This window comes from Lissotriton vulgaris, chromosome 5, assembly GCF_964263255.1.
Source record: "Lissotriton vulgaris chromosome 5, aLisVul1.2, whole genome shotgun sequence".
NCBI classification, from domain to species: domain Eukaryota; kingdom Metazoa; phylum Chordata; class Amphibia; order Caudata; family Salamandridae; genus Lissotriton; species Lissotriton vulgaris.
In genome coordinates this window covers 9,976,468-9,995,402 of record NC_141693.1, presented here as the reverse complement: position 1 = coordinate 9,995,402, position 18,935 = coordinate 9,976,468, and the positions used below count along the sequence as shown (strand labels likewise).

Here is an 18,935-nt window from a genome sequence, read left to right as displayed (position 1 = left end):
TCCCCGCATGACAGAGCCCGGACACCGGCTCTCCAGGTGCTACCCGAAGAACAACCCCAACGACCCACAGAAGCAACCCGCAACCCGTCCCCTATGGGACGCCTGCCCCCGGACATCTCTGTATCACTGGCCCGGGCCACCGTCAGCACCATTGCCCGGGCCCAGCCGCCATCTTGGACACTGCACCATGAGGCAGCGTGGCCTCAGCTCGACCCCAACCCTGGGCCTGGCCAGGCCCCAACATCCCGGCACCACCATCCACCCAGGAGGTGAACGGACCACTTGGCAGGTCAATGGGAGAGAGGAGTGTCGATGGCTCTCCCCCGCCAGGTGCCGATCGCCCCCAGCCTCCCCGGGCGCTGGCTCCACCCCCCTGCTGGGTGTCTGGACTCCCTCATCCCGGACCTCCCGACCTCCAAGTGTGAGGGTCCGGACATCAAAGGGCGCCAGACCTATAACTGAGGCAGCTCCAGAGCAGGAAGGCAGTTGTATCCTGGAGTCGAGAGACACCGTGAAGAACTCATCCTTGACCGACTGCTGGCGCTGCCGCAGCCCTGCCTTGTGAACCGTCGTCCTGCCTGCTGGCGCTGCCGCGGCTTTCTGCAACCTTCATCCTCGTGGGGACCTGCTGGCGCTGCCGCTGCCCTTTGCAACCTACATCCTCGTCGGGACCTGCTGGCGCTGCCGTGGCCCCTTGCAACCACCATCTTCGTCGGGACCTGCTGGCGCTGCCGCGGCCCGTTGCTACCTACGACCTCCTCGGGACCTGCTGGCGCTGCCGCGGCCCGACCTTCCAGAACGCCGAGCTCGAGGATTGTGAGCTACCCATCATTCCATCTCGATACCAGATTGGTAACAAGACTGTCCCGCTACCCCCTTTCCCTTCCAGAGACTAGAATTGAGAGGATCCTCGTGTCCTGATCTCATTGTACCGTACTACCTTACTTCAAGAACTGCATATAAAAGCGTTAACCTTATCTTTGTGTGGTGTCCATCTGTGGGGGGGAAGTTACTTGTCTGTACGATCGCTGGAGACGGCTCTCCCCGGAGGCTTCTCCCCTTGTCCTCGGCCGACCCTCCAGGTCCCCGTCTAACATTGGTGGCCAGCGGCGCGATCCGAACCAACGCGTAATCGTACAGAGAATAACTCACCCCACGACTAAACCACAATGACAACCAAAGAGAGCGGATCCACAGAGAAATTCCAGATGGAGAAACTAGAAGAGTACAGCCATCGAGAGCTAAAACAATTTTGCATAGAACTAGGCATTGCTACCACCGGTCTGAGCACGAAAGAGGACTTCAAACACGCCCTAGAATCTTGGGCAGAAACAGGTGCCGCCGGACCCCGGGACCAAAACGTCGAAGCACCAGAGACAAACACCACTCCGACCGAAGAAAGGAGAGCGGGTCTCTCCCGGGAAGAGATCCAAGAATGAGAAAAAAGCAGACTCCACGAATTAGAGTTGGCACGGCTCCGGTTGGACGGAGAGCTGAAACTGGCGGAACAAAAGATAAACTTAGAACGCTTACGGCTCCGAGAAGAGCGGGAAGGAAAGCAAAGACAGAGAGAACTCGAAGAGAAAAGACTGGCATACGAACACGAGCGCAAGCTAGCAGCGATAGAAATGCGGAAACAGAACAAAGAACTAGGGGTGCCCGAGCAACCGCGCACCCCAGGTGCTACAGAACAAAAGGTCCACATCCCCAAAGATGTCATCCGAGAATATTATCGGAACGACGACATACAACAGTGGTTCAAGGCCTACGAGATCGCCATGACCTCCCACCGGATCGATCGAAGTGACTGGGGAGCCGGTCTATGGGGGAGGTTCGTCAATGAAGGCCGCAATGCCCTGCTACAGCTCCCGGACCATCAGATGACGTCCTATGACCACATGAAGGCCGCCCTCCTCACTCGATATGGGCTCACGCCCGAGATGTACCGCCAGAGGTTCCGCGACTGCACACGGATCCCGGGTACGACTTGGGTAGAGTATGTGAACTATTTCAGCCGAGCCTTCGAGGGATGGATCAAGGGTAGCCACGTAACCACCTACGAGCAACTCTTCAACCTCATTGTGTGGGAGCACCTCTCCAACAACTGCTTCGTCGAGCTCAGGCAGCACCTCCTCGACAGTAAATTGACTGAACCTCGGCAGCTCGCCGCTGAGGCTGACCGATGGGAAAGCACCCGAGTGGCCCGGAGTGGGCCAAACGAGCAGAACAGAACCAACCAAGGTCACCATCGTCCCCGAGGAGGAGGCCAGGGCCGGGGCAGAGATGCCGTCCCGGCAGCTCCCGCCAACAACACCCCGCCCCCGGCCGGTCGGGGAAACCCCCCGATGCGCCCAGGGTTCCGAGCCAACGTTACTTGCCACCGGTGCCAGCGAATCGGCCACTATGCCAGCGACCCGAACTGCCCAAAGAACCAGACTCCCGGGCCCCGCCAGGTCGCTGCCGCCGCCCTAGGAGAAGAGCAAATCTCCGAAGAGCATGAAGAGTACGAGCAGGAGCAGCCCGAGTGGGAACCTGCCGCCATGGTCCTGGCTTGCCTAGGGGGAAGAGACATGATCCCGCGGGCTCCCCTACCCGCCAACACCAGAAAATACAGCCAGTGGGTGAACATAAATGGGCGCAAGGCCGAAGCCCTGCGTGACACTGGGGCCAGTGTGACGGCCGTCCGCTGTCACCTGGTGACCCCAGAACAGATCCTGCCAAACGTTCTTTGCCCCGTCCGATCGGCCGACAATTCTGAGAGCCTGTGTCGGATGGCCTGCGCCCCTTCGAATGGGGAGGAGTGTCAGGCATGCTAAAAGTGACTGTCCGAGATGATGCCCCCGTGGACTGCCTCCTGGGAAACGATCTCGAGAGTTCCCCGTGGGCGGCCGTTGAAAGAAGAGAGCACCTGGGGATGCTGGGCCTCCCGGATTGGGCGTGCGTAACAACCCGGTCCATGGCCGCCCGCGCCATCCCCAGACCCGAAGAACCCGAATGGCCAGCACCTCCTCCCCCGATCACTCCAGAGGAAGACACCGTCCATACTGACCCCCCAGAGCAAACCCAAGAAGGGCCCGCTCAGCCCCAAGACCTTCCAGAACTGGCTCAGTGGCGTCAAGAGGGGGGACCCACCCAGGAACAATTCCGGCAGGAGCAAAAGGCCTGTCCCTCCCTCGAGGGACTCCGACAGCAAGCACTCGCCCAGAGCGCGGGAGACACCGCCGGGGCCCACTGGATCTATTGGGACAATGACCTACTGTACAGCGAACAAAGAATCGCAGAGTTGGGGGCCAGTCGGGTGCTGGTGGTGCCCCTCCGCTTCAGAGACTTCCTTTTGAACTTGGCACATGATGTCCCCCTGGCTGGGCACTTGGGGCAAGACAAAACGTACAACCGCCTGGTAACCCACTTTTACTGGCCAAAAATGCGAAATGACGTCTCCAACCACTGCCGGACCTGCCCCACCTGCCAGGCCAGCGGGAAGAGCGGCCGAAAACTCAAGGCACCCCTGCAACCATTCCCCGTCATCACCACCCCGTTCGAAAGGGTGGGAATAGACATTGTGGGGCCCCTGGACCCCCGAACAGCACAAGGGCATCGATTCATCCTGGTCCTGGTGGACCACGCCACCCGCTATCCCGAGGCCGTTCCCCTTCGAACTGTAACAGCACCAGTGGTAGGCCGAGCCTTAATGGGGATCTTCTCTCAAGTGGGCTTCCCCCGGGAAGTCGTCAGCGACAGGGGCACGAACTTTATTTCCAAATATATGAAATCCCTCTGGCAGCAGTGCGGAGTCACATACCGATTCACAACCCCCTGTCACCCGCAAGGAAACGGACTGGTCGAGCGGTTCAACCGCACTCTCAAGGGGATGATCATGGGGCTGGAGGAACCCCTACGCCGCCAGTGGGACGTGCTACTCCCGTGCCTCCTCTTCGCCTACCGAGAAGTCCCCCAGAAGTCCCTCGGCTTCAGCCCCTTCGAGCTCCTGTACGGACACCCTGTCCGAGGGCCCCTCAGCCTCGTTAAAGAAGAATGGGAAATGGCCCCCCTAAAGACCTCCCCAGACGTCTATAAGTACCTCCTGACCCTCCGCAATCAGACCAGGCGATTCAGGGAGATCGCTAAAGCCAATCTTGAGGCCAGTCAGGAGGACATGAAGAAATGGTACAATCAACATGCCTCCTCCATGGAGTTCGAGCCTGGTCAGCAGATATGGGTGATGCCCCCCATCGAACCTTGTGCCGTGCAGGACAAATGGACAGGACCCTTCAAGGTGGTCGAGCGCAAGGGCCCCGTCACCTATCTCATCGACATGGAATCCCCCCGGAACCCCCTCCGGGTCCTCCACGCCAACAGACTCAAACCACACTTCGTGCACTCGGAGCTCAGCCTACTGATGGCTACAGACAGTGGGGCGGAAGAAGACTCTGAGCCCCTCCCTGACCTACTGAGCACCTGTGAAAAAGATGGTTCGGTGGACGGGGTCCGACTCTCCGATGCCCTGACCCCGGAGCAGCGCCAAGACTGTCGGGCCCTCCTGCTGCAATTTGCAAACCTGTTCTCCCTCACCCCCGGGGTCACCCCCTGGTGCCTTCACGACGTGGACACTGGGGACAGTCCCCCTATCCGACACCGGGCGTACCGAGTACCAGATCGGGTGCGCGCCTGCATCCAAGAAGAAGTCTCCAAAATGCTCACACTCGGAGTCATCGAGCCCTCAGACAGCCCCTGGGCCAGCCCAGTCGTACTGGTCCCCAAAGCTGCTGCCCCGGGCACCACCCCCGAGCTCCAATTCTGCGTCGACTATCGGGGTCTGAACGCTGTCACCCGAACCGATGCTCACCCCATTCCCCGAGCAGATGAACTGGTTGACCGCATGGGGGCTGCCCGCTACCTAAGCATCTTCGACCTGACAGCGGGCTACTGGCAGATCGGCCTCACCCCCAGGGCCCAAGAACGATCCGCTTTCTCCACCCCGGATGGACACTACCATTTCAAAGTTATGCCATTCGGCATGAAAAACGCTCCAGCCACTTTTCAACGACTTGTGAACCAGGTATTGGCGGGCCTCGAAGAATTCAGCGCCGCCTACCTGGACGATATCGCGGTATACAGCCGCCACTGGTCAGACCACGTCCGCCACCTCCGAGAGATCCTGCAGGCCCTCCAACGGGCCGGCCTCACAATCAAGGCCAGCAAGTGCCAAATTGGCCAGGGGTCCGTGACCTACCTCGGACAACAAGTGGGGAGCGGTCTGGTGGCCCCTCTCCAGCTCAAGATCGCCGCCATCCAGTCCTGGCAGCCCCCCGTCACCCAAACCGAGGTCCGAGCCTTCTTGGGGCTCACCGGATACTACCGGCGGTTTGTGAAGGACTATGGCAGCATTGTGGGGCCCCTCACGGAACTCACATCCAAGAAACACCCAAAAACAGTCAACTGGACCCCAGACTGTCAAGCGGCCTTCGAGAAGCTGAAGGCCGCCCTGTGCTCCAGGCCCCCGACTACAGCCATGAGTTCGTCGTCCAGACTGATGCCTCAGACCATGGCATTGGGGCGGTCCTCTCCCAACTGAACCCGGAGGGAGTCGACCAACCAGTGGCCTTCATCAGCCGACGCCTGCTGACCCGAGAACAGCGCTGGAGTACCATCGAGTGGGAGGCCTTTGCAGTAGTGTGGGCCCTCAAGAAGCTCCGGCCCTACCTCTTCGGTACCCACTTTCGGGTACAAACAGATCATCGCCCCCTGCAATGGTTTATGCAGATGCAGGGGTAGAATCCCAAACTGTTGCGATGGTCCATCTCCCTGCAGGGGATGGACTTCACTGTGGAGCATCGCCCTGGCCAGGACCACGCCAACGCGGATGGCCTGTCACGCTTTTTCCGCCTCGACGAGGAGAGTCCCCAAGAGGATGGGTGACTCTCCCCGCCTTCAGCTGGGGGGGACGCATGTTGGACAGGCCCCAGGAGGGGCTCGCTCCCTCCCCGCATGACAGAGCCCGGACACCGGCTCTCCAGGTGCTACCCGAAGAACAACCCCAACGACCCACAGAAGCAACCCGCAACCCGTCCCCTACGGGACGCCTGCCCCCGGACATCTCTGTATCACTGGCCCGGGCCACCGTCAGCACCATTGCCCGGGCCCAGCCGCCATCTTGGACACTGCACCACGCGGCCGCGTGGCCTCAGCTCGACCCCAACCCTGGGCCTGGCCAGGCCCCGACATCCCGGCACCACCATCCACCCAGGAGGTGAACGGACCACTTGGCAGGTCAATGGGAGAGAGGAGTGTCGATGGCTCTCCCCCGCCAGGTGCCGATCGCCCCCAGCCTCCCCGGGCGCTGGCTCCACCCCCCTGCTGGGTGTCTGGACTCCCTCATCCCGGACCTCCCGACCTCCAAGTGCGAGGGTCCGGACATCAAAGGGCGCCAGACCTATAACTGAGGCAGCTCCAGAGCAGGAAGGCAGTTGTATCCTGGAGTCGAGAGACACCGTGAAGAACTCATCCTTGACGGACTGCTGGCGCTGCCGCAGCCCTGCCTTGTGAACCGTCGTCCTGTCTGCTGGCGCTGCCGCGGCTTTCTGCAACCTTCATCCTCGTGGGGACCTGCTGGCGCTGCCGCGGCCCTTTGCAACCTACATCCTCATCGGGACCTGCTGGCGCTGCCGCGGCCCCTTGCAACCACCATCTTCGTCGGTTCCTGCTGGCGCTGCCGCGGCCCGTTGCTACCTACGACCTCCTCGGGACCTGCTGGCGCTGCCGCGGCCCGACCTTCCAGAACGCCGAGCTCGAGGATTGTGAGCTACCCATCATTCCATCTCAATACCAGATTGGTAACAAGACTGTCCCGCTACCCCCTTTCCCTTCCAGAGACTAGAATTGAGAGGATCCTCGTGTCCTGATCTCATTGTACCGTACTACCTTACTTCAAGAACTGCATATAAAAGCGTTAACCTTATCTTTGTGTGGTGTCCATCTGTGGGGGGGGAGTTACTTGTCTGTACGATCGCTGGAGACGGCTCTCCCCGGAGGCCTCTCCCCTTGTCCTCGGCCGACCCTCCAGGTCCCCGTCTAACATTACCGGTAAGTAATAGGACATTATTTCAGTTATGATTATGATAGGCCTTTCTGTCTCATTATATATTCTTGTGTATTAGGTTTTAAAACAATTAACATACACCAAATTGTTTCGGAGCCCCTCAGCGGGCCATGCGTAGTTTGTTCTCTCTGAAGGGTGGTGGGGCGAAGGTGTCCTTAAATGCATCAGGGTGAAGGTCAGATGCAGACAGGGTTTGTTGATCTATTATTGCTTCTTTTGTGACCTCGCCTGCATTATTTGTGTTTTACACTCCCCCTGCACTTTGAAGAGTGGCTCACCAGATTTTCCTGTGCAGAAATGCACATTAAAGGACCATGGGCCACCTGCATCATCCCGGCCGTTTGCGAATTCCAAATTGCGAAAAATAGGGAATCGCAATTTGGAATTCGCAAAATGGAGTGCATGTATATTTTCGCATAATATTTGCAATTCGGTAAAAATCGCAATTTTTACCGAATCGCAAATATTATGCGAATTCTAATTTGCGATTTCGCATTTCCCATTGATTCCTATGGGCCAAAAGGCCCATAGGAATCAATGGGAATTGCGAATTCGCAAATTAGAAATCGCAAAATGTTAATGCATTCCATGGGTGCAGGGGGGGGTCCAAAGGACCCCCCCCCTGCACCCCTGAAATGTATTTTAAAGTGGATGTTTCACACACACATGTCCTAAGGACATGTGTGTCTGTAACATGACAGTGTTTAAAATGCTAATTTGAGCATTTTAATTCTTTTTCGCAAATTACCACGAGGTTCACCCTCGTGGTAATTTGCACCCCATAATTGCAAATTCGCAATTTTAAAAACAATCATGCATTGCTTTTAAGTAATCGCAAATTTACGATTCCTTAAAAGCAATCGCATTTTTGGAATTCGCTAAAAATAGCGATTTTGCCAAAAATGCATGATGCATCCCAAAAACCTATTTAGGAATCGCAAACGGCCGAATTTACCGATTCGCACCGTTTGCACTTCCTAAATAGGTTGATGCATGTGTCCCCAGATCCCTGGGCTTATTAACTAGTAAACTGCACCCGCACCCTGGGTCTAATTGAAGCTGCACTTAAAATTGGATGCAAACGCTTTCTTACCACAAAGGTACTCTTCTTTATTATGACAGGAGATTGATGGCCTATTGAGTCAATCAACTCACGAAAAACTGCACAACTAGGTCATAAGTCAGATTTTGCATCATTGCCAATTGTGTGTATTGGGGTTTCGCATGAGTCATAAACGAGGGCTTGATTTTTGTTATGTCATTTTTGACACTTCATGAAAAGTAAGAAATCCATTTTTGTTGCACCGCCTATTATAATCAGCAATCCCTCTGTTGAAAAGAACACGCTAGGCAGTGCAGTTGTTTTGTTTTAAAGCCACCACGCTTAACATCACGAAAAGAGTCCATTGAGAAACCCAACCATGATGCTCCTTTTCCGGGTGAATGGTGAAAAGACTGAGCCAGCCCTGCTGCATGATCCAGGCACGTGTGACCTGCAGTTCATACACAATTCTGCAGCACGTGCTCACTGGGCATCTTTTTTCTACGCTCCCAGGCCTGTTTCCACGAGGGGCTTTGTCTGGAGGGCTCCCCAGCGAAGGGAGTAATCATGTTTCAGATAGAGCAATTCACAAATCCCTCTACACCCACCACCCTCCCTCCCACTGTGCAGACCAACTCTGCACGCAGGGACAACTTGTCTTTCTTCTTGGCAGCCTTGTTTAGATTTTTCTTTGCTTCATTCAAATCACCCAGTTCCCCAAGGCATCCGTTGATAAAGCAGGCAGATATATATATATTTTTTATAGTATTTTTATTGTATTTTTCCCTTACACAAAAACATACACATAATTACATTCATACATGATTGGCAGATAGTGTCTGCTGCTTATTTTGGCATATGCAAAAACAGGTCTTACGCAAATTGTTAGTGATTGTTCGAATTTGGGTTGTGAGGCTCTCTTGGTTAGGTCTATACTTGTCTCTTTGCATTGGGCTTGGCAGTCTCAGTTCCGCGCTTGTTCTTACACACTTAACACAACATAAAAACATATTACATATAGTTGTTGTTGCTGGTTGGTGATCGGCTTTTGGTGTCATGGTTTGTTTTGGGTGCGGGTGTGTGTGCAGGTACTGTCTATGGTGGTTTGAAAGGGTCTAGGGCGATGTCTAGTGCGGACCACATCTCTCTGTTTGGTTTCCTCCATGGAGTATTTTTTAGCGCTGTGTTGTCTGCTCCTCTCAGGAATGTTATCCAGTTTAGCCACCCCTTGAATGTGGCCTTGGAGGTGTTTTTCCAGTTGGCTAGTACTATTTTCGCAGCGCTCATTAGGAGAAAGTCCAGGAGATTTCTGTCTTGTTGTGTTCTGATGTTGGTGTTGATGTGTGCTGTTACTAGAGTACAGAACTCTTTTTTTAGGGTGCAATTCATCGTCTGGTTTAAGAAGTTGAACACTTTGCCCCAGAACTTTTTTACCTTGTTACACTGGAAGACTAGACGCTTGAGGTCACCAGTTGAGGCGTTACAGTTCCAGCACTAGCTGTTCTCTCTCAGCCCTAGTTTAGCTAGTTTAGACGGGGTCCAGTGCGTCTGGTGCAGAAGCCAGACTTTTGTTTGTGCTAGTGCTGGCGATATGATGTTTTTCGTGATGACCACAGATTGACTGCTTCCTGCTCTGTTAGGTTCCTGCCTATAAGGGCTTCCCAATACTGTTTTTTTTTTCATTGAGTTTCGACGTTGTGGGTCGCAGGAGTTTGTACAGATGTGATACGTGGTGACCTCTTTTGTTCAGATTCTCTATAAGTTGGAAGATTGAGGGCGTTTGGTTATTGAGATTGGCTTTTGTGATCGCTGTTTTTATGGCTAAGAAGTTGTAGAGCTCTATTTCTGGGAGGTTGAACATGCTCTTGATGGTGTTGAAAGTGAGCGGTGTGCCTTTCTCTTCTAGAGGAGCCGGGTGTGCAAGGCCTAGTTCTTTCCATGTATCTATGTCTAGGGGTTTGCTTTTGTATTTTATCTTGGGGTTTGCCCATAGCGCCACCTATTTCGAATTTTTGAGGCTTATTTCTAGCTTCTGATCTACCTTGAGGAGTGAGTGCCTGTTTTGTTAATTTGAACACTGGGTTGTTCTTTAGGGATTGTTTGTTGGATGTAAGGAGAGTTAGAGGTTCTACGTTGTTGAGGATGGCTTTTTCTAGGGCTAGCCATGTTGGCGTGTATGTTTGGTTTTTTATTACCCAGTGTAGGCCCTGCCCGGCAATACAGGCTGTTTGGAAGGTCCTTAAGTCTGCAACATTGAGGCCCCCTAGTTCTTTCCTCAATCTTAATTTTTGTATAGCTAGTCTGGGTTTTTTGTCTCTACAAATGAATTTATTCAGAGCCTGGTCTATTTTTTTGTGGAAGTCGTCTGTTAGTGCTAAGGGGAGTATGCTGGCTAGGTAATTGACTATAGGTGTTACCATCATTTTGACTGTTTCAACTCTTCCTCACCAGGTGATGTATTTAGGCGACCAGTTTTCCAGTAGATCTTTTATCTTTTTGAATGTGCTTTCCTCATTTCTTTCAAGCGTGCTTCTTAGGTTTCTATCAAAGGTGATTCCTAGGTATTTTATTGACTGTGTTTGCCATTTCAGGCCTGAGTCACCTAGAACCTCTCTAGTTGTGTGGACGTTCATGGGCATGCACTCTGATTTGTCTCTGTTAAATTTGTACTCAGAGTGGGAGGCATATGAATCAATGGTGCTCATGAGCGATGGAATTGATATTGTCGGATTTTCTGCGATTATCAGGAGGTCGTCAGCGTAGGCCGCCAGTTTGGCCGACGTTTTGTTGATGGAAATGCCTGCAATATTTTCATTGGTGATAATGTCCTGGATCAGTGGTTCGAGGGCGAGTAGTAACAGCAGTGGGGATAGTGGACAGCCTTGTCCTGTTCCTCTACGAAGATCGAAGGGGGCAGAGGTGGTGCCATTGATTGCAATCTGCGCTTTTGGGTTTTTGTATAGGGCCATAACCTTCCTGATGTAAATCTCTCCCAGTTTGTATGCCTGTAGGCACACTTCTAAGAAGTGCCAGGACACCCTGTCGAAGGCTTTTTCAGCATCCAGTGTGATTGTGACTGCCGGGGAGTGTGATTTTGAGCAGTGTTCAATTACTTGGCAAAGGAGTCTGGTGTTGTCGCTGGACATCCTGCCTTTCATGTACCCCACTTGTGTGTTCCCTATTAGCTTTGGGAGCAGTCCGCTTAGTCTCGTTGCAAGTATTTTGGCGTATATTTTGCAATCTATGTTGATAAGTGAGATAGGACGGTAGTTTTTTTGGCCATTGTGGGTCTTTACCCTCTTTTGGAATGACAATGATGTTGGCTTGTGTCATTGTGGTGGTCACTTCCCCTAAGTCGCCACAATAGTTGAAAGCTTTCTCTAGTGTGGGTACAATTTGGTCTTGGAAGGATTTGTAGAAATGAGAAGAGTAGCCGTCTGGCCCTGGGGCCTTGTTGTCTTTTAAGGACTTAATGGCCGTTTTGATCTCTAGGGTTGTGAAATCCTGGCCTAATGCTTCCGCTTCTTCCGCTGTTATTTTTGGCAGTGCTAGCCTCTCGAGGTAGGATTTCGTTCCTTTAGGGTCGAGCTCTTCGTCTTTGCCGTAGAGTTCTTCGTAGAATTCGTTGAAGGTGTGTACTATCTCGCTGTGTCTGGTGTGTGTTTTGTTTGAGGTGTCTGTGATTGTTGTGATGCTGTGCTGCCTTCTTTTACGTTTGAGATACGCAGCTAGTGATTTCCCTGCCTTATTCGCTTCACAAAGGTTTATCTCTTTATATTTCTTTATCCTAAGGCCCGCTCTCTCGCTGAGTATTCTGTTGAATTCGTATTTCTTTATTTGTAAGTTGTGTTAGGGTACTATGATTTGTGGTGTCCCTAATGTGTTGTGCCTCTAGACTTTTGATGTCCTTTTCGAGCTGCTCCAGTTGGGCTTTCACCTCTCTATCTCTTCTCGCCTTTATTTCTATTAGTACTACTCTTACCGTTGCCTTAAGTGCCTCCCACACAGTGCCAGGATTTGTGTCTAGGGTTCCGTTGTCTGTGATGTAGTCTGCGATGGCTTTTCTGGATTTTGATTCTGTCTTCTTGCTTGGCTAAGGTTGTGGGATTGAGTCGCCATCTGCGGGTTAGTTGTTCATTGTGCCTCCCCACCAGGTGTAGGCTGATGCATGCGTGGTCTGATATAGTTCTGGCCGCTATGTCTGTGTGTTCGGTTAGGTGTAAGTGTGAGCTCGAGATGAGAATGTAATCTATTCTACTGTAGGAATTGTGAGGGTGCGAGTAGAAGGTGTAGTCTCTGGTGTCAGGGTGCTGCAGACGCCATGGGTCTGCTAGGTCCATTTTGTTGCAAAGGTTCATTAGCGTTTTGTGGGAGTTAGGGGTGCGTGTTTTATACTTGGTCTGTCTGTCTAACGTCTGGTCTAGTGCCATGTTGAAGTCTCCCGCCACTACCATCATGTTATTTGGGGGGCTGGATTCTAGCTCTCTAGTCACCTTTTCCCAGAAAGGGGTGTCATCTGTATTGGGCACGTATATGTTGGCTACCACTATTCTTTCCTCTCCTTTTTTTCATCTGCGTGATTAGTAGTCTACCTTCCTTATCCTGCTGTACACTTTCAATGGATATGTTGGATCTGCTGCTGATTAGGGTACTACCCCTCTCTTTTTCCCCACCGCTGGTGAGCATGCAACCTGGCCTATCCATCTCGCCTTGATTTTGTCTGCTTCCTCTAGGGATAGTTTTGTTTCTTGTAGTAGTATTATGTCTCCCTTAGTTTTTGCTAGGTAGTCTAGGGTTTTCTTTCTCTTAACTGGGTAGTTGAGCCCTTTGACATTGAGTGAGATGATCTTGAGGTCCACTAGAAGTGTCGTGCTACCTGTTTTTGTCTATGTTGGCCGCTTCTAGGGCTAAGTATAACGTGGTCTCTGATGGCCCTACCCTCTTTACCCTGCTTCCGTGTTTGGGGATACGTTGCCTTGGTTCCGAGGCCGATCTGTATGATATGCTGAAGGCCTCGCTACTGGAGACCTGGATAAGACGAACACTACTGACTTGACCTACTAGACAGACAAGACATACATGACACACAGGATTATTCCACGCACCTTCCCCTCTCCCCATCCCCCCTCCCCCCTCCCACCTTCAGTCCAGTCTTTCCTCGTGCTGTGGGTGTGCGACAGCAAGATCCCCCTGCTCGCGCTTAAACCCCGGGTAGACGAGACCTCGAAAACGTCCTGACACAGTTATTATCTGCTTTAATGGATATATACATGATGACTGGGCCATCCATGATGAGCCTGAGGTAGATTGTCGTGCTGTCTGCAAGGCTGATTATGTACTTTCTGTTTGTGATGTTCCTTTGTTGTAGCCGTTTGCGCTTCAGCCGCGTCATATTCCTTGTAAACCCTTCTGTTCGTTTCCTCTTTGGGTTACTCAGAGGTAGCTTTGTTGTAGTGTCTGTCTTGTGTAGATTATTTCGATAGTTCTTATTTGTTTAATTTGTATAGTTTGTTTCAGTTGTTCCGTCGAGATGGAGATGGAGTTGTGTGCTTCCTGAGCTTAGCCTCTTTCTGCTGTCGTTCATGGTGAGGCGCACCTTTTTGCCGTTGGTGTCGAGTCCTCAATTTCCTGAATTGGTGGACCTCGTAGGTACCTTGCGAGCTCTGCTGGGTCTTCGAAGATCATGACAATCCCTTTGCTGATTATCTTGAATTTAGCTGGGCCGGTGAATGAGAAGGCGATATTCTCTTTCCTTAGTTTGTCTCTTTGGGCTAAGAACCTTTTCCTGATGTCTACTGTTGATTTTGAGTAGTCCTGCGTTAGAATAATTTTGTTGCCATTCCATAATAGGTTGGGGTTCTTTCTTGCTACGCCGAAGATGGCATTGGTGTGATGAGAGCGTAGTGGTTTGCAAATTATCGGTCTGGGGTTCGTTCTCCCCGTTTGTCTGCTGGCAGGAACTCTGTATGCCTTGTCTACTTCGAAGGGGCCTTCGAACTTCAAGTTAGTTAGTTTTGGGATGAGGTTTTGTATTAGTGCCACGCACGATCCAGCTTTGTCCTCCTCCCCTTCTGGTATCCCCAGAATTCTAATGTTGCCCTTTTTGCTGCGGTCTTCGAATTCCGCTGCTTGCCTTCGGAGTTCTGTGGTTGCTTTGGCTATGTTGCCTATGGCTTTGCCCGTCAGTTGCGCCCGATCTTCGATGTCACTCACTCTTTGCTCGATCACCTCCACCTTGTTGTTTGTTGCGTGTATGTCCGCCCTGATAGCTGCTAGCTCCAGTTCGATTTTGTCCATCGTTTTTTTTGTTGATTTGGCAAGTTCATGGACATCTGCTAACTTTCTGAGGATGCTTTCCAGTGTGCTGTTTATGTCTGTTTTTTGTTTGATAGGCGATTCGTTGATGCCCTCCAGTCTGTTTTTCTTTAGTTGTTGTGATGTTTTGCTGTCTCCACCTGCCATGTCAATCTGGTTAGTGGGCTAGTTTTTTTGGTAGTTGTGGAGCTGCCTGTGTCCCTTATGGTGTATTCTGGAGGTTTCGCGCTGTTTTTACCAGCTGTCTTTGGTGTGCCTGGGTCTTACACTGTTGCTTGCTGCGGTCCTACTGATTCGTGACTCTGTGGTGCTTCCTATGTTTGCGCGATGGCTTTGTGTCCTGTTCTCATGCATTTTTTGCTACCTGTCGCCTTTTTCGATCTTTAGTTGTGTGGTTACTTATGCGCTTATGGTTGGTGTTGTGTGCCTTTTTGCTGATAGGTTCGCCTTATTCTATTCGCTCACTTGTTGATATCGTGGTGCGGTACGCTTCCTATGGGTGCTTTTTCTGGCAGTTTCAGTTTGTTCTTGAGATGGCCACGCCCTCTGTTGGTCTCGTTTCCCGCCTTAGTGCTGCGGTTGTTGTTGCACAATTACGCCCTTTTGCGGGATAGCATTGTTCCTCTCCCTTTGAAACTTTCTTTCCTTCTGCTGTCTTCTGTTTGTGAGTTGCTTGTCTGCCAGATAACCTCCCCCTTGGTGTTTACGCACCTCTCCCAGGGAGGCTGCGTCTACTATGGGTTCCGTTTATGATTCTGGCCTCAAGGCTGGTAGTGCGCTGGGGCTGCGCTTCCGTGCTTTTTCGTGGGCTATTTTGTGTTTGGCCGCTTTCCCCTCCCTTAGCTCGCCTTTACTGGCTTCTGCGCATGCACCACCTCGCTTGTTGTGAGTTTCGATTTTAAGCCAAGATGGCAGCGCCCATGGATGGTTTCAGTTTTGGCATGTGGGGCTGTTGCCTGAGCTCTCCGCTGTTTTATCCCTTGTTAGTGCTTTTCCCCTTTTTTTTTTTGTTCAAATATCTGGCGTGGTGCCGCTTCGTTAGTGCGCACTGACCTTAGGCTTCTTAGGTGCCTCCAAAGTACTTTTCTTGCGCTCGGCTCTTATACATCTTTGTACGACCGCGCCATCTTGAGTACTATCCTGCTCTTCTTTCCTGTGCTGTTTGCAGCAAGGGAATTACTCTCTGATGGCTCGCTCTCAGTTCTTCCTCAGCGCGCTGCGCTCTCGTGTTGTTCCGATGTGTGTTGATCCGTTCCTCGGTTGATACCGGCCTCAGTTCTGGCGGTTTTTTTTGGGCTTTTGGTCCCAGGGTCTAGCGGAGCTCTGGATTTAGGCTGCTGCTCCCCTTGCCATCCAAGCCACGCCCCCAGGCGGATATTTATTAAAAATAACGAGACGAGCAGATGTGCAAGCTGGACTAGGGCGCAGAAAGGTTACCCAAGGTCGCAGTAACCAGACGCTAATTTTAACAACCCTGTTGAGACTGCCCTGACTTAGAAGGAATTGTTTCATTCGCCCAGCTCCCCTGCTTAGCTTAAACCCTTTCTTTCTACTGCTACATTCAGGGCCTCTCATCGTGCCCTCTTTTCCCAGCTTGCCACCCTGCCCCCACCCTGCTGTTCACACCCTTTCTCACAAGAACCAGAGGAATTTGACAACTGTGCGCACTTGACGAAGACTTTGTTTGAATGCCTAGCTCCTGCTGGTTCTCACCCCCAGTCTTTTAAACAGAACTTTATCTGGAAGAATATGTTTGCAAACTGGATCCGACATCTGACAGATGGAGTTTGTTCGAGTAAATTACGCCATTGTCTTGCCGCTGGGCACAAGTCTGGGCCTGCTTCAGTAAAGTATTTCAGGTCACAGGGTTAATGAGCTTTAAACAAAACTCTATGTATGAGGTGAAGTTACGAGTTTAAATATGTTTAGTCAGTATTTATTATGCTAATTTACAGAGGACCCTGGCACTCATACCTGTACCACCTCGGCATACACAGGGTGTCTGGCGGAAGCTTGGGGTGGCATTGGGGTGAGAAACCAGGCAAAGGGCAGCTGCAGTCACTGTCTGATTAACCAAGCCAAAGATCAAAGTGTAAATGCAGAAAGGGCGTCCATAAATGAGACCGCCTTCCTACTCGTCCACGTGATTTTGTATTGCCTGGCTTGTAGTTGCAAGCCTCCCTGTGTAATTGTTGGACTACAAGTCCCATAATGCAATTTGGTGTTTGGTGAAAGTCAGGCCTTGTTGGTGTTCTTACACATATTATGGGACACTTATCATCTTTGCATCTCATCAGTCCCACCCAACACTTTCCTTCTCCCACAAACTCTCTTTCTCTTCCTTCTGTTTTCCTCTACCTTTCTGTCTTCCTCCTTCTTCCCCTCCCCATTAATTGACTCTTTCTCGCTCATTGGATTTTCTCCTATAGCCCTTCAATCTCTTGTTTTTCTCTCTGTCTGTCTAATTCCTTTAACCTCATTCCCTGGCTCATGCTTTTTAAGTCGAGCACCCAGCACGGCCATCTGCCTTTCCTTTGTCATGGGTAATTAAGCGCCTCTCTCCAGGGACCCTTTCATGTCCGCGAGCAGGCCAATGCCCCCATGCTGTTGCAATAACAGGCTCACGTTTCACCTGGCCCTTGTACCACTACAGAGACACAACTTAACTTTTCCAGAGTCACCATCATTTAAAATAAGACTTATTAAATATGCTGTTTGTGTGTGTGCATTTGTTTCCTGGATTTTTTCTGCTTGTGTAACAGGAATTTAGCAAATGATATTCAATCCTGGGCAAAGCACAAGCTGCGTCAGTTTATATAATAATAAAATATATAATTAATAGGCAATGAGGCAAAACGTTTTTTTTTTATGCACCAATTTAAATATTCTATTATGTATCCCGTGGTTGACCTTTGCCTGATGACATTTTACCATGCTTTTATTTTTAATTTAAAGTGAGAACAGTCAGTATCTACAGTTTGTGCGCAGATCATGATACCTCGTTGCATTTCCGTCTGCGCTATAAACGGCTAACGCTACCCCCCTCTCTGTGGGCTCGTGAACTTTTCGTCCCACTGAAAGCACTAGGACTACCAAAGAGACACTTTTCCACAGACCCTGCGCTTTGACAGCACCAGTGGTTATGCTATAAAATCTATGTATGCATAGGTTTCAAAGCTAGCATTTTGTGTTTTTTCATGTCAGATGATGCATTTGAAATGATTAGTTGGTGGCGTAGACTTGAGCTACTGTGTTTTCTCTTTCCCATAACACTTTATTTTAAAAGTTCGGTACAGGCTCTTGTGACTTGGGGCCCAGCATAGTTAATTAAGGAAGTGCAATGAATAAGTCATCCTAGATAAAGGCCCTCCTTAACTCTCTCTACACCCCTCTCTCTACACCCTCTCTCTCTACACCCCCCTCTCTCTATACCCCCCTCTCTCTACAACCCCCTCTCTCTACACCCCTCTCTCTACACCCCTCTCTCTCTACACCCCCCTCTCTCTACACCCCCCTCTCTCTATACCCCCCTCTCTCTACACCCCCCTCTTTCTACACCCCCTCTCTCTACACCCCTCTCTACCCCCTCTCTACAGCCCCCTCTCTACAGCCCCCTCGCCCCCTCTCTCTACGCCCCTCTCTCTGCGCACCCCTCTCTCTACACACCCCTCTGTCTACACACCCCTCTCTCTACACCCCCTCTCTCTACACACCCTCTCTCTACACACCCACTCTCTACACCCCCTCTCTCTACACACCCCTCTCTCTACACACCCCTCTCTCTACACACCCTCTCTCTACACCCCCTCTCTCTACACACCCCTCTCTCTACACATCCTCTCTCTACACCCCCTCTCTCTACACACCCCTCTCTCTACACACCCCTCTCTCTACACACCCTCTTTCTACACCCCCTCTCTACACCCCTCTCTCTACACCCCTCTCTCTCTACACCCCCCTCTCTCTACACCCCCCTCTCTCTACACCCCCCTCTCTCTACACCCCCTCTCTCTACACCCCCTCTCTCTACACCCCCTCTCTCTACACACCCCTCTCTCTACACACCACTCTCTCTACACCCCCTCTCTACACCCCTCTCTCTACACCCTCTCCTCTCTCTCTACACCCCCTCTCTACCCCCCTCTCTACCCCCTCTCTACAGCCCCCTCTCTACAGCCCCCTCTCTACAGCCCCCTCTCTACAACCCCCTCGCCCCTCTCTCTCTACAACCCCCTCTCTCTATGCCCCTCTCTCTACGCCCCTCTCTCTGCGCACCCCTCTCTCTACACCCTCTCTCTACACTCCCCTCTCTCTACACCCCCTCTCTCTACACACCCCTCTCTCTACACACCCCTCTCTCTACACACCCTCTCTCTACACCCCCTCTACACCCCTCTCTCTACACCCCCCTCTCTCTACACCCCCTCTCTCTACACCCCTCTCTCTACACCCCCCTCTCTCTACACCCCCCTCTCTCTA

General features: G+C 51.7%; 2 protein-coding genes across 5 annotated transcripts in view; both read right to left on the bottom strand.

The window, feature by feature from the left end:
• LOC147709977 (H-2 class II histocompatibility antigen, A-U alpha chain-like) overlaps positions 1–18,935 on the bottom strand; it is a 1,213,889-nt gene that overhangs the window by 335,048 nt on the left and 859,906 nt on the right. The gene's annotated exons all lie outside the window — the stretch shown is intronic.
• LOC147709980 (HLA class II histocompatibility antigen, DR alpha chain-like) overlaps positions 1–18,935 on the bottom strand; it is a 206,060-nt gene that overhangs the window by 119,106 nt on the left and 68,019 nt on the right. The gene's annotated exons all lie outside the window — the stretch shown is intronic.